The sequence below is a fragment of the Cydia splendana genome, chromosome 13 (genome assembly GCF_910591565.1).
Source record: "Cydia splendana chromosome 13, ilCydSple1.2, whole genome shotgun sequence".
NCBI lineage: Eukaryota > Metazoa > Arthropoda > Insecta > Lepidoptera > Tortricidae > Cydia > Cydia splendana.
In genome coordinates, this window is record NC_085972.1 from 1,109,119 (window position 1) to 1,123,328 (window position 14,210).

The following is a 14,210-nucleotide window of genomic DNA, read 5'->3' on the forward strand; positions in this document are numbered from 1 at the left end:
GCATATGTATAAATCGGATGACAATGCAATATTATGGTACCATCGAGCTGATCTGATGATGGAGACAGGAGGTGGCCATAGGAACTCTGTAATGAAACAACGCAACCTAATTGTGTTAGGGGTTTTTAGAAGTGTCTCGATGAGTATTAGTTGTTTGTCGTAAGAAAAGTACAGTCAGCGATAAAAGCTTGTACCAAAAATGAAATTTTTGCCAAAAACTTATTCCACTTAACGGCGCGCGATTGATTTAGTTCGATTTGATGCGATCCGATTCTTTTAAATTGTTAAATTTATCGGGTAGTTGTGATTATGTTTGACATTGACAAGTTGATTTATTTTAAGAGCGGGTAATCCCGAATGGAGTTGTAAGTGTCATGGCGGCGCGGGACGTCATTCGTTGACAGCGCCCCGCACGGAATGGTCGCTTACAAACCCATTGGCTCTTAATCGTAATTTATTGTTCTAATCCGTTAATATTGTTGTTGTTGAACAACTCAAATAAGAAATACAGTGTTTTGATTGTACCGTGAGATTATTATTTCGTAAAATCCTGCACGTGCACGCCCACACGACATCAATATGTCGAACACGCCTTCAGACACGCCTGTTCGGCCTCCTGATATCCCGACATCAGAAGTGGGATAACCAGAAACGACGCAGGATCGCCCTACAGGTCAGAGTGATGTTAATTTAAATAGTACAGACAATCAAATTTGGAAAATGTTATTTGAAATGCAGCAACGTCAAATGATGGAACTAATTCGTACAATTAAGGAACCTAATGCTAAAGATACTAAACTAGTGCTTCCTGAATTTAATCCTGAGTCTCGAGACAGCGATGCTAGGGCGTGGTGTACTACTGTGGATTTGTGCATGCAAGAAAAATAGATAACTAGTAGCAACCTAATCATTGCCCTGAGTCGAGCGCTTAAAGGTACGGCAGCGTCATGGCTGGCCCAGAATAGTTTTGCTGGGATAACTTGGACTCAGATAAAAGATTCTTTTCTCGCTCGCTTTGACTACGTCGAAACACCTGCTGCTACATTATACAGGCTGCTTAACGAGAACCCAAAGGACGGTGAATGTTTGGCATCATACGCTAATCGCTTTTTAAGCACGCTGATGAATAGATGGAGTTCTTTATCAAATGAGCAGATAGCGATAGCTGTAACGTTAGCACATGCATCATAAACTGATCCACGACTACAAAGACTGGCTTTTACTACGGAAATCGATACGCGAGTGAAAATGCAGCAAGAACTGATGGCCTATACTTATCGTAAAAGAGGGCCTGCGACACAGGATAAGCCGTTGGCACAAAATGATGCTAAACGACCCCGTATTGATTCATTACGGAGGTGTTACATATGCAACAAGCCGGGTCACTTGGCAATCGATTGCCGTGTTAAAAATGATTCAACGCAAGCATCGACATCGAAGAATACGGCTGATGTTCCAACAAAACCATCCTCGCTCACGTGTTCTTCCTGTGGCGAGAAAGGACACATATCGACACGCTGCACGAAGAAAGAAGATAAATCAAGCGAAGCGGTTGTGGAGCGTCGAGTGAATGTCTGCACTGTCAAGCAAGCTTCAGACCAACTGACCGTCTACTAATCACGGTGAGAAGTATTCATTCTGTTTTGATTCGGGCGCTGAATGCTCTCTAATTAGAGAAAGTGTAGCTAAGAATTTCCCTGGTAAGCGACAACAAAACATTGTAAATTTACTTGGCATTGATAAAGGATCTAGTGGTTTACAATGCAATAATCAAATTTTAGCCACGGTCAACATACAGGGGTTCTTAGTGCAATTGCTTTTCTATACTGTACCTGATGATTGCATATCTCAGTCTATCCAAGTGGGGCGAGATTTATTGGCGTTAGGGTATTCAGTAGAAATGACTGAGGATCAAGTTATTGTTAAGAAAATTAAGACGGTAGCAGTTTGTGAAGTAGGTTCTAAAGTAAATGGTTTCCAAAACATTGATACCGACATTCCTACTGATTTTCGGGGACAATTACTGACGTTACTCGAAGAAAACGCAGACCATTTCGTGGAAGGTACGCCAACTGGTAGAGTTAGCACCGGGCAATTAGAAATCAAATTAGCTGACTCAAGTCGCACTGTACAAAGGCGTCCGTATAGGCTGAGTTCAGAAGAAAGGGAATTAGTACGTGATAAAATTAAAGATCTTTTGGACGCTGGCATAATTCAAGAAAGTTGTTCCCCATTCTCGAGCCCCATTTTATTAGTCAAAAAGAAAGACGGTACCGACCGACTCTGCGTAGACTACCGAGAACTTAATAATAACACTGTGCCCGATCGTTACCCACTTCCCATTATTTCTGATCAAATTCAGCGTCTAGTAGGAGCCAAGTTCTTTACTTCACTTGACATGGCAAGTGGGTACCATCAGATACCAGTTCATAAGGACTCTAAAGAGCGGACTAGTTTCGTGACACCGGACGGGCAGTTCGAATATCTTACTATGCCATTTGGCCTCCAAAACGCCCCTGCGGTGTATCAACGTGCTATAAATAAGGCGCTAGGTCCTTTAAGTGAGACGTTTGCTGTAGTATATCTGGATGACGTCATTATTCCCTCCCGTACAGTAGAAGAGGGCTTGGATCGGTTGCGCCAAGTATTAGGGGCCTTAAGTAGTGCGGGTTTCTCGCTAAATTTAAAGAAATGCGCTTTCCTGAAGACGGAAGTAGAATATTTGGGCTATCATGTTTCTGCGGGTGAAATACGGCCTAACCCCAGAAAAATAAAAGCGTTAACAGAACTTGCACCACCCGAAACAGTTACGCAGCTAAGACAATTTATTGGGCTGGCCTCATATTTTAGGCAGTTTATCCCGGGATTTTCTCAAAAGACGGCCCCTCTTTACAGACTGACATCCGGAAAAGGGAAAATTGTTTGGACGCCGGAGTTTGAGAAAATTCGGCAAGACATTGTGGCTATTCTTACTGATAAGCCAGTTCTAACTATTTTTGACCCTGATCAGTTGATTGAGTTGCATACCGATGCCAGCGCTGAAGGTTATGGAGCTATTCTGATGCAACCCGTCGACGGTAAATTACGCGTGATCGAATACTATAGCCGCCGTACCTCCAGCGCTGAGTCTCGGTATCACTCATACGAGCTAGAGACCTTAGCCGTTGTAAATGCCATAAAATACTTCCGGCACTATTTGCACGGGCGTAAGTTTAAAGTAGTTACTGATTGTAATGCCGTCAAGGCGTCCAAGTCGAAGGTAGACCTGACACCACGTGTCCACCGTTGGTGGTGTTTTCTACAAACTTTTGAGTTTGATATCGAGTATCGCCAGGGTAAAAACATGAGTCATGTTGATTTCTTGTCCCGCAATCCTCTTCCTGTATCAACACAGCAAATTCCAAAAGTAGAACAGAAGCGGGTTTGCTTGACAGAGATCTCTGATTCTTGGCTTCAGGCAGAACAACAAAAAGACGATGAAATTAGGTCCCTTATAACGAAACTTAATGGTAATGAGCTTAATGACGACATTGCTAAGACATATGAAACCAGGCGAGGTGTTTTGCACCGCAAAATAGAGCGCAATAATAGAAGTGTTTGGTTACCGGTTGTACCAAGACCGTTTCAATGGGCAGTCATAAATCATGTGCATGAGAGCATTATGCACCTAGGATGGGAGAAAACTTTAGAAAAGGCTTTTTGTCATTATTGGTTCCCTAATATGAACAAGTACGTAAGAAAATTTGTGGACAATTGCATAACGTGTAGGGTATCTAAATCACATTCCGGGAAAGTTCAAGCTGAACTCCATCCAATTCCTAAAGTAACCATTCCTTGGCATACTATTCACATGGACGCAACCGGGAAGTTGAGTGGTAAGAGAGACACAAAAGAGTATGTCTTCGTAACAATAGACGCATTTACAAAATATGTACTCTTGCACCATTCACTAAATATTGACGCTAAAAGCGCTATTAAAGCTTTGCAGGCAGGCCTTTCTTTGTTCGGTGCCCCCACACGCATTATAGCAGATCAAGGTAGATGTTTCGCTGGAAAGGAGTTTAAAGATTTTTGTACGACCCATAACGTAAACCTACACCTCATAGCAACGGGCAGCAGTCGTGCTAACGGGCAAGTAGAACGAGTGATGTCAACTTTAAAGAACATGCTTACAGCTGTTGAAACCGGAAACCATAAGTCGTGGCAAGCAGCATTGCCAGAAATACAACTAGCCATAAATTGCACATTTCATCGCACTACTAGGGCTAGTCCTCTCGAACTGCTGATAGGAAAGGTTGCCAGACCTTTGCAATTAATGACTTTAGATACGGATGACACTGAAATTGACTTGGACACTATTAGAGAGCAAGCGACCCGGGCCATAAACACGAATGCCTCCATAAAGAAAGATAGGTTTGATAAAGGGAAAGCTAAGGTAAAGAATTTTGAAGTAGGTGACTATGTTTTGATCGAAAATCACGAACGTAATAAAACTAAGTTGGAACCTAAATTAAAGGGTCCGTTTCGAGTGGCTGAGTTGCTTGATGGTGATAGATATCTGCTAAAGGCATTGAACTCTAATCGGACGTATAAATACGCGCATGATCGTCTACGACGTATGCCCGATTGCTATGTTCCATTGGAGTTGAATACCACGTTGGAAACAACCGAAAGTAGCTTAGCGTCAGGATGCCCTAACGGCGCTGGTGAGTAAATAAGTGGTGTTGCTATTTTTGTGTTGGTTTGTGTGTGTGTTATGGTAAAAGACTTGAGCAGTATGGTAGTCTTGGTGAAATTAGCAGCTTAGATGCCATAATGTTGCCTTAGTGGCATTTGTTGATCTCAGTGGCGTTATTTACCTTGGATATTAGTTGGCCTTGGTGGCAATAACTGGCCTTGGTGGCATTAGTACGCCTTGGTGGCATTACTTGGCCTTGGTGGCATTAGTTGGCCTTGGTGGCATTAGTTGGCCTTGGTGGCATTAGTTGGCCTTGGTGGCATTAGTTGGCCTTGGTGGCATTAGTTGGCCTTGGTGGCATTAGTTGGCCTTGGTGGCATTAGTTGGCCTTGGTGGCATTAATTGGCCTTGGTGGCATTAGTTTAGCCTTGGTGGCATTAGTCTGGCCTTAGTGGCGATGCTTAGCATAGGTTGTATAAGTTGGTTTTGGTGGTACATACTACCTTTGCCAGTTGTTAAGCTGGAAATAAGAGATTTGAATTAGTATGTTCATTAGTTCATGTTGATAGCGGTCAGAATGACCGAGCAGGTTGCTGTGTGTATATTGGTGGATTTATTGTTCACAGATGAGCCTGAGAGCAGAGACGATACACACGAGGACGTGTGATGATGCAGGACGGCCGTAACGGCGCGCGATTTATTTAGTTCGATTTGATGCGATCCGATTCTTTTAAATTGTTAAATTTATCGGGTAGTTGTGATTATGTTTGACATTGACAAGTTGATTTATTTTAAGAGCGGGTAATCCCGAATGGAGTTGTAAGTGTCATGGCGGCGCGGGACGTCATTCGTTGACAGCGCCCCGCACGGAATGGTCGCTTACAAACCCATTGGCTCTTAATCGTAATTTATTGTTCTAATCCGTTAATATTGTTGTTGTTGAACAACTCAAATAAGAAATACAGTGTTTTGATTGTACCGTGAGATTATTATTTCGTAAAATCCTGCACGTGCACGCCCACACGACATCAATATGTCGAACACGCCTTCAGACACGCCTGTTCGGCCTCCTGATATCCCGACACACTTAACTTTACTCTTTTATTCCACCGCTGGAGGGTGATGTTTTCTTTTAACACTTCTCGTCGAATTTGTCATTCCGCGGAGCTATCTCGAAAGGTCTAGAAAGGGGCAAGATGTATGATTTATTTAATCTGCCATCATTCCGAGCCGCAGGCGAGGTTTTATTGTTTAGGACTTGAATATATTGTTTTTATCAGGATTGCTTATGTGGATGTAGGAGGGTCGATAAACTATTTCTTGTTGTTATTCTGTCCCATTCCCACTTAGGGCTCGGCCACGACATTGCGCGACTTGCGACGGCGGCGGCAGCAACCATAGGTGGGAACGAAAGGTCCGATCGCTGTGTCTCGCTTTGTTATTCTGTCCCAGTCCCACTTAGGGATCGGCCACGACATTTGCGCGACATGCGACGGCGGCGGCGGCAACCATAGGTGGGAACGAAAGGTATACGAAATATATATAGGAAACCTATGGTTGCCGCCGCCGCCATCGGAAATCGCTTAATGTCTTGGCCGAGGCATTAAGCTTAAGCTGTCCCGTCTCAACAACAATAATTTGTGCACCTGGGATGAAGCAAACTTGGATTACACGGATTTAGGAACAATTGACAGTATTAAAACGTTTTCCAGCGTGCTGGGAATGAATTCCTCAAAACGCTTTTTTGGATCTAATTTGATTAGCCTAATTATCGTGACTGGCAATTATTTATATAGGTACTCATGGATAAATTTAGAGGAACGCAAAAAATAAAGTTTTATTACTGGATCACAGCACATAAAGTTATTTCAAAATTAGTAATTATTATTTTTTTTTTGCATTATTCTAAATTGGTCCATGAGTGTAGTTATATTATCTACGAAGTATATCCGATATTTTAAAAGTCGTCTACTTATAAATTACCAAGATAATTCATGTAAATATATTTGTGTTACTACCTCAAAGTTAATTTTCAATTAATATATTTTTTTACATATTGCCGGTTTTATTTCATTCGTAGGTTTTTCGCACCTACATTTAAATAAATAAAACTTAATAGATTAACAATAATATTCAATGTTCATGATTTTCTAGCTTTTTAAATGTTCAAATGTTTTATCTAAATTTTAGATGGAACTTCGATTTTATACGCAACAAAAAAAATCTGTAATGTTTTTGCCGGCAGTGCCGCGACCTAGCGATCCTTTCACAATTTCGCTGGCCATTTCAAGCCGTGCTTCCTCTTGCGATGATAAAAATAAAAAAGGTCGGGTGACACGAGGAAATCCAGTAGGGACCTTCTTTTTGATTTGTATTTACATAAAATGTGAGGTCATGCTTCTACGCCTGCGAGTTACGACGAGAAGAATTGTTGCAGAAAGTGTGTACCGTAATATTGTAACACTAGCGACCCGCCCCGGCTTCGCACGGGTTACACAAAACCTAAATAAATTATATACCTAAACCTTCCTCAAAATAATCACTCTATAGGTGATAACTTCTGTTTTAAATTTTGTTGGTCAGATCCTTAGGCAATATCACTGTTTTTTTTACTAAAATTATACTACTTTATTCACCATCAATGAAAATTTGATATGTTTTCGTGATTTTTTTTCTATTGCACCAACTTTAACCATTTTAAGTTTTGGCTAGAGTCTTCCCTTAAGATTTTCTCTCTAATTGGCAGATTAGACGTCAGGTTTGCTCAAAATGTAAATCATAATGCATTGCAGATTTCATAATGCATTGCATACGTTGCGTTGAGTGGGCTCAGTTTGTCCAGTCACCTGCAATAATATGTTACCCAACGAAGGCCGTAATAATATCTGACACGATCTTATTTATAGAGCCAAAAGAGCGTGTCACATATTTTTGCGGCCTTCAACGCGTAACATGTTATTGTAGGTGACTGTCCCTACCTGTATTGTGCTGTTTGTATTTTGAATTGACAGATGTAGCTACCTTTACCTTGTACAAATATTTAATACTTAGGGCATACTGAAAATTCCTGGACTGGCCACTTAGGAAAAATAAGTCGTCTCATATATCAGAATCCAGAAAGTTTCAGTATGGCCCACGTAGCACTTGAGACTTTATCAATATTTCTCTTGTCCAAAATATTCATGTTCATTTGCATTTGAGTGAATCGTTCATTAGGAAGGGATCTTAACATCAAAGATTGATTCAATCATCAGTTCATACAGCGTTCATGTTGCGTTTGATTACTAAACGAATTATTTTGAGTGAATGATAATATTGATAATGTTTTGATTCATCTGTTTCCGCCTTTGGTTATTTATAGAATAATTAACAAACACCGGAAAAGTACGAGTTCCTATGTTGAGAATTAAAATTATTGCTTATTTGTACATATTGTGATTAAGTTGCTCGCTAGATGTCTCTTTTTAAAATGTAAACTATACTTGGTCAAGCAGATCCTGTCAGTAGATAAAGGCGGCAAATTATAAAAATGTAGGCGCGAAGAGATATCGTCTCATAGAAAATTTGAATTTAGCGCCTTTTTCTACTGACAAGATTTGCTTACCCATCTATAGCTAACTGTTTTCTTCGAAAAAATAGGGTCGAGCCGTAGCCAAGGGCAATTCAGTACCTATCCATACAAAATGAAGGTAAAGTGTTTGTTAGTGAAGTAACAGTTTTAATAGTATGATAGGGAAGTGAATATTAAAGTGATTTATACAGGCGGATAAAATTTGTTGGACAAACTAAAAAACAATAAAAAAAAATCAATGCAATATTAAACTCGACAAGAATAGAGAAGATAGGTACAAACTTAAATGTTATTTATAATGACAGTACAACTATGTTTTGTTTTAATTTTCAAAGCTAGAGGTGTTATAGATAATATATATTTTTTTTTTTTTTTTTTTAATTTATTGCTAATAAACAAAAAACACTTAAAACTATTACAAAACTTCGCCAAACTGCGAAACAGTTTGTTGGCGAATGAAATACACCCAATTATACCTAAATGTTTATACCTTCATGCTTAATACTATGCTAATTACTAAACTAAATATGACTAACTTGCATTAGCGTAACTATTTAATAACAGACTTCTAATTTTTTTCTTAAATATTGTTTTTGTTGAAAAATTTTGCTCGGGGGGTATGACATTAAAAATACGCGGTATTAGGTACTGCCTTGTTCTTCGGCCGTAATAATTGGAGGCTTGTGGCTCGACATATCGTTTTCGTGTAGATTCTCTTAGACTTCTGTTGTATATTTTTACTATCTTAAATTTAGGACACATATACTGTTCGACAGCTAACAGATATTTAAGTTTTTCGTGAACAGGTAAAATGTTACAGCTCTGAAAAAGTTGGTTATAGTGCTTGTTACATTTTTCTTTAGTTTTCTTATCTACTAATATCTTAACAAGTCTAAGTTGTAAGTTAAGGATCTTATTAAGTTGAGTTTTAAATTTATTTTATTTTATTTATTTATTACTCAAATAAGTGACACAGCATTACAGTAAAAACTAAGGCACTGTGAAACTACAAAATAAGAATACAAGAAAACAACAACAAAACTACAAATAAAAACCAAACACAAATTAAACATTAAATTTGGGCGACGACGTAACAGCGTGGCTCCGTTGCGTCGTCTGACTTGGTGTAGGGTTCGGCAGGTTGCCCCGGAATCTCCGAAACACCACACCCTTCGGCCAGAAGTCCGCGCTTGCGATGGTGTCCTGCAGCGGCCGCGGCACGCGCACCACAAATGAACTGAAGTGCACATAGTGACGCGACTGTAGCTGGTGCACCCTCAGCGTGTAGCCAGTCTTCCGGCGGACGTACTCCACCACCTCGTCGGCCCCGGCGGAGTAATGCAGGCGAGACACGTAGAGCGCCTTACTCGGTGTCGCAATTCGTAAACCAGAATTAACCGGTTCCGCAGTGCCACACAGAGTCTTACGGGGCGCCCTGCGCACCTTGTTCTTCCTTTCCACCAGTGTGAATCCCTCCTTATCCACATTGGTGCGGGAGGACTTCTCCAAAAGGGGAGCCCGTGATTCACACGCCTTAGAAGGCGCGTTGACCCGGTTAGCTGCGACAGGCTGACCGGCGACGTCAGCATAAGCACGCTGACGTGACTTCGAGGGGACAGGAGGCGGTCGCGCGCGCGGGGGGTGCGCGGGCGGTGCAGCGGCGCGTGCGACACATTTTACAGTGTCAGCAACACGTAAACTAACCGACTCGACTCCAGTGTCAGGTCGATAATCGCTCTTGAAATTTGAAACCGCCGACCGAGTTGGAGCATTCCGCAAACATGTGATTTCGTCGCGTAACTCGGCGATAGTGACTAGGCTAGCTTCAAACTTCATAATAACTTCGGCTAATCTTGTATTAAGGGCCACGATTTCCTTAAACAAGCTGCGAACGTCGACATTATCCGGGGCACACGACGGCAGGATTGGGACACCCGTCGCCACAAACTCCGGAATCCGATCCTTGTTTTCCCTTAGGATTTTCATTATATCCTCGAGGGACTTCTTCCCGGCTTCATCCCCTCTCCGGTGAGGTACATAGGTGCCAACGATCCCAAGGGACTGGCATAGCACTTTCTTCGCTGCACAGATGTCTTCCACGGTGAAACTCGACGCACGCGAATTCATCTGGACAGCAGTCACCGCATCCATCGCTCCTTCCTGCACCAGCTTATTTTTTAGTTGCAGAAAGGCGAGGAACTCATTCACGATGGGTTGACTCTGTTCGGAGTCACTCATCGCGTCGATTTACCAGCGGCGGCCGAGCCGCGCTAATTTCGCAATTAAATAATTTAATTACACATCAATGCGTCTATGTCGCTGCGCGCATTGAACACGACTCGAATGTGCGACCGTATGCCACTAATCCATAACTTATCACAGAATCTGCTAATGCGTGGTACAGTGTAAATAGAACCGCCTTATTTACTATAGGTTTTAAATTGATAAATTTGCATAATATAGACCTTAACTTTTTACACACCGACTCCACATGGAGGTTCCAGTTAAAACAACTATCGACATTTAAACCCAAGTACTTATAGTTAGTGACCATTTCAAGGCGACTGCACTTACACGACACCATGTCATTGTGCAAACATTCATATGTGTGCCCTACTATTCCGAATTGTTCACAGGGAATTTTGAGGTACGGAGACTTTATCATCATACACTTGGTCTTTGCTACATTCAGTATAATACCGTTATCGTGTGCCCACCTCAGAATGTTGTTAAAGTCTGCCTGCAGCCTGTCCCGCATGAGCGCGACGTCCCGGTCGGCGTACACCAGGCACGTGTCGTCCGCGTACATGTAGGTGGAGCAGTGCTCCACGACGTTGCTAATGCTGTTCACGTGCATGATGTACCCGACCGGGCCGTACACTGACCCAGTCGGTACGCCGTATTTTATATTGGCTTCTTCTCCCGTTTCATCTATTATCTTCGTGCGAAGCGACCGGTTATGTAAGTAGCTCTGAAACCACAGACTAATTGGACCACAGATGCCGCACTCTTGCATAGCTTTTAATATTTAATACAGTTGCTCAAAAAGTGCTACTTTACGTAGCTGTTTAGCGTGCGGAAAGTTGGTTATCTCGAACTAGTGCTTTTCACTTTTCCAATTTTTTTAAATTTATACTCGTTCCAATTCACGACTACTTATTGATGAGTGTTAATATTAGTTTCCATTATACGTCGTAATCAACATAAAAACCTACTGTTAATGTAAGAATACGAAAAATATACATATTTCATATTTTATAACACGTTTATTTTTAAATATTGAATATTGAAAATTCCGTTCTTAATAAGTTGTCTGAATGGAACGGAATAGCTGCCAATCGCCTGTCAAAGAAGAGGCGTTTTTCTTAAGCGAAGGCAACATTCGATATTGTTTTTATAAATATACGATACACAAATAATCGTAAATAACGATCCTTAGGTAATAATAATACAATGTTTTATATTTACAATTGTTTATGACTTATAGACATTTGAAAAAAAAAACTTTCATTGAAGTGGGTTCAATAGTCGAATAAAAGTAAAAAAAACACCTCTTCATAATGTCAAAAATTGTCACTGCAAAAGAGCGACGACTTTGTTTTCCAATCTTAAGTTTTCAAAAAGTTGCTTATAAAATGAGTGAATCAGAGTTTGAAATTGATTTTTAACACCGCCAGACATTTGTGAGAAGGCTGCAATTGCAAATGAGAGTGCTTTGCCTGAAAAATCTAAAAATAAGTAAGTTTAGAATTCCTTAGGTACTTGTTGTTTTTCTTATTTTTTCGCAACTGTATTAAAAAACGTCGTTCGATACACGTGCGGAAATGTCATTCTTCACTCGCCCCGAGTCTTGCCACTCGCTGGTCACTGCGGCTCGTGGCAAGATATCTCGGTACTCGTGTAGTAATGACATACCTTCCGCACTAGCATCGAAATGTACTATTACTCATTCTTACGCAAAAAGCGGACTCGTAAAGAAATATGAAAAATAGGACTCACCATATTATGCTAATTAATGCCAATAGGTTTTTTAACTCTTCTAAACTGAGTGTATAAATAAAAAAAATTAACTAAATAATCATTTAATTCAGGCATAACTCATATAAATTATAAGTGTTAGTAACAAAACTTAAATGCTAATGTTATAAAAAATGTTATTGTTAATGTTAATGTTAGGCATATAATAGGAAAATTCTTATCCAGGTAATAATTTTCTAGAGAATAACTCAAATAAAACATCCATTTTACGACGCGCCACTAAAACGTCTCAAATACGACCCCAGCCCCCGGCTGAAAGGTTTACGTCATACGCTCATGCGCTGATAACTGTTATCAGTGATGAACGGCCTCTGTCGGCCCCTATGGCCCAAGTGTAGTTTTTGCTCTAACTGAAACGTTCAATCCTATAATTTCATATATTTTTACTTAGTGGCATATATGATTTCTTTTTATTTTATAAATAAGCTTTAGAATTTATATAATTGACAGTTAGTAATAATAACTAATAATCAGGATTCTCTGCCTCTGGCTTGCCTTAGCCGGCCGGCCAGAGTGGAGTCGTTAGAGCTATAAGCTCCAGGGGTGGAAGTGAAACATGCATAAGACGCGAGTTGGCACAGTGGCTGTTAACAGCCACTGGGTAGAAAGCGGCGCACACCTCTCGACACCCCTGAGCCGCTCACACCGGTGTTGCCCTTGAGCCATCCTAGATGTCGCTTTTTGTGGGGGCCCATCTTGTGAGGGCGAGTCACCGTCTGCCGGAAATAAAATTGCATACCGTTTTATTAGGCAGGCGTCCGGTTTTTTACCCCATAGCTCAGTACTTAGTCCATCGCTTTGACCCAATAACCTAGTTCATTTTAGATACCATCAACTCTCAATAGCCCTTGCACCCTGGCGGGTGCTGCCTCTGCGTGCGTCCCATGACACGCGTAAGGGCAGCATCCGCTCGGTGTACCCCTTACATTTCATTAAAGTGTCAAAAGGGCCTCTACGTGTTGGCTTCGGCTCCGCGCACGCCTCCCAAAGGTCCGGAACACCATTGTTCCGTGATGGGAAAGACTAATAATCAATATAGGTTGTTAAGAGTTGAGACATACAGGCCTATTCGGATTTCGAGATAATCACAAGATCTTGAGACGATTTAGAGATCAACTAGATCTACATTAGATATCGACTAGATGCGACTTGGATATCTAAGTCATAACTTGTCGAAATCGTTCAAGAGGACCTCCAGAATCGCGGAAACGTCAAATTTGACATATCTATCTTACAAATATCTTTAAATTATCCGTATCGTAACTTGTTGAAGTCTAGTAGAAATCTAATTCATTTTCCGAATCGAGCCGTAGGAGTCTAAGTCCCGAGGAGTATAGCCCTAGAGTTAGACCAAGAAAAATCTGCACAGATTTTGATAGCCCACGCAATGCAAATGTTATTTTAAACGTCAAACTTCTACGAAATTATGAGGTATAAATAACACTTGTACAGTCACCTGCAATAATATGTTACACAACGAAGGCCGCAAAAATATCTGACACGATCTTAGTTATTCGTAGAGCCATTAGAGCGTGTCACATATTTTTGCGGCCTTCGAAGAGTAACATATTATTGCAGGTGACTGTACTGCGTGGTCTATCAAAATCGCTGCAGACTTTTCTTAGTCTATATACGAAGCTATTGGTCCTAGGAGGCCAATTCAGACTTACATTCCAACGTCTCAAGAATATCCAAATGATGTCATTTATATGTAAAAAAAAATAAGATTAAATTAGCCCCTGGGAAACTAGCGAGGGCATTTTATTCATTTGTCCATTTAAAAATAAAAGCAAGTATTTCGCCGTAGGACTTCTCCTGTAGCACTTTGTCCGTAGTAGCATACGAACAAGGTAGATGTCATTCTGACGACATTGTACGCTCGAATCCGCCTGTGTGGGTTTCAAAGGGATTCACGAAAAAACC

The 14,210-nt window shown here is 40.9% G+C and overlaps 1 protein-coding gene and 2 long non-coding RNA genes across 3 annotated transcripts in view; 2 read left to right on the forward strand and 1 right to left on the reverse strand.

Moving 5' to 3' along the window:
• Positions 1–14,210, forward strand: part of LOC134796430 (uncharacterized) — a 373,125-nt gene that overhangs the window by 84,725 nt on the left and 274,190 nt on the right. The window lies entirely within an intron of this gene.
• Positions 1–14,210, forward strand: part of LOC134796338 (RING finger protein nhl-1) — a 143,809-nt gene that overhangs the window by 46,819 nt on the left and 82,780 nt on the right. The gene's annotated exons all lie outside the window — the stretch shown is intronic.
• Positions 11,653–12,195, reverse strand: LOC134796526 (uncharacterized). The gene is made up of 3 exons (XR_010144942.1): positions 12,146–12,195; positions 12,012–12,109; positions 11,653–11,753 (listed from the first exon to the last, which is right to left on the reverse strand). It is a non-coding gene; the product is annotated as an uncharacterized LOC134796526 (long non-coding RNA).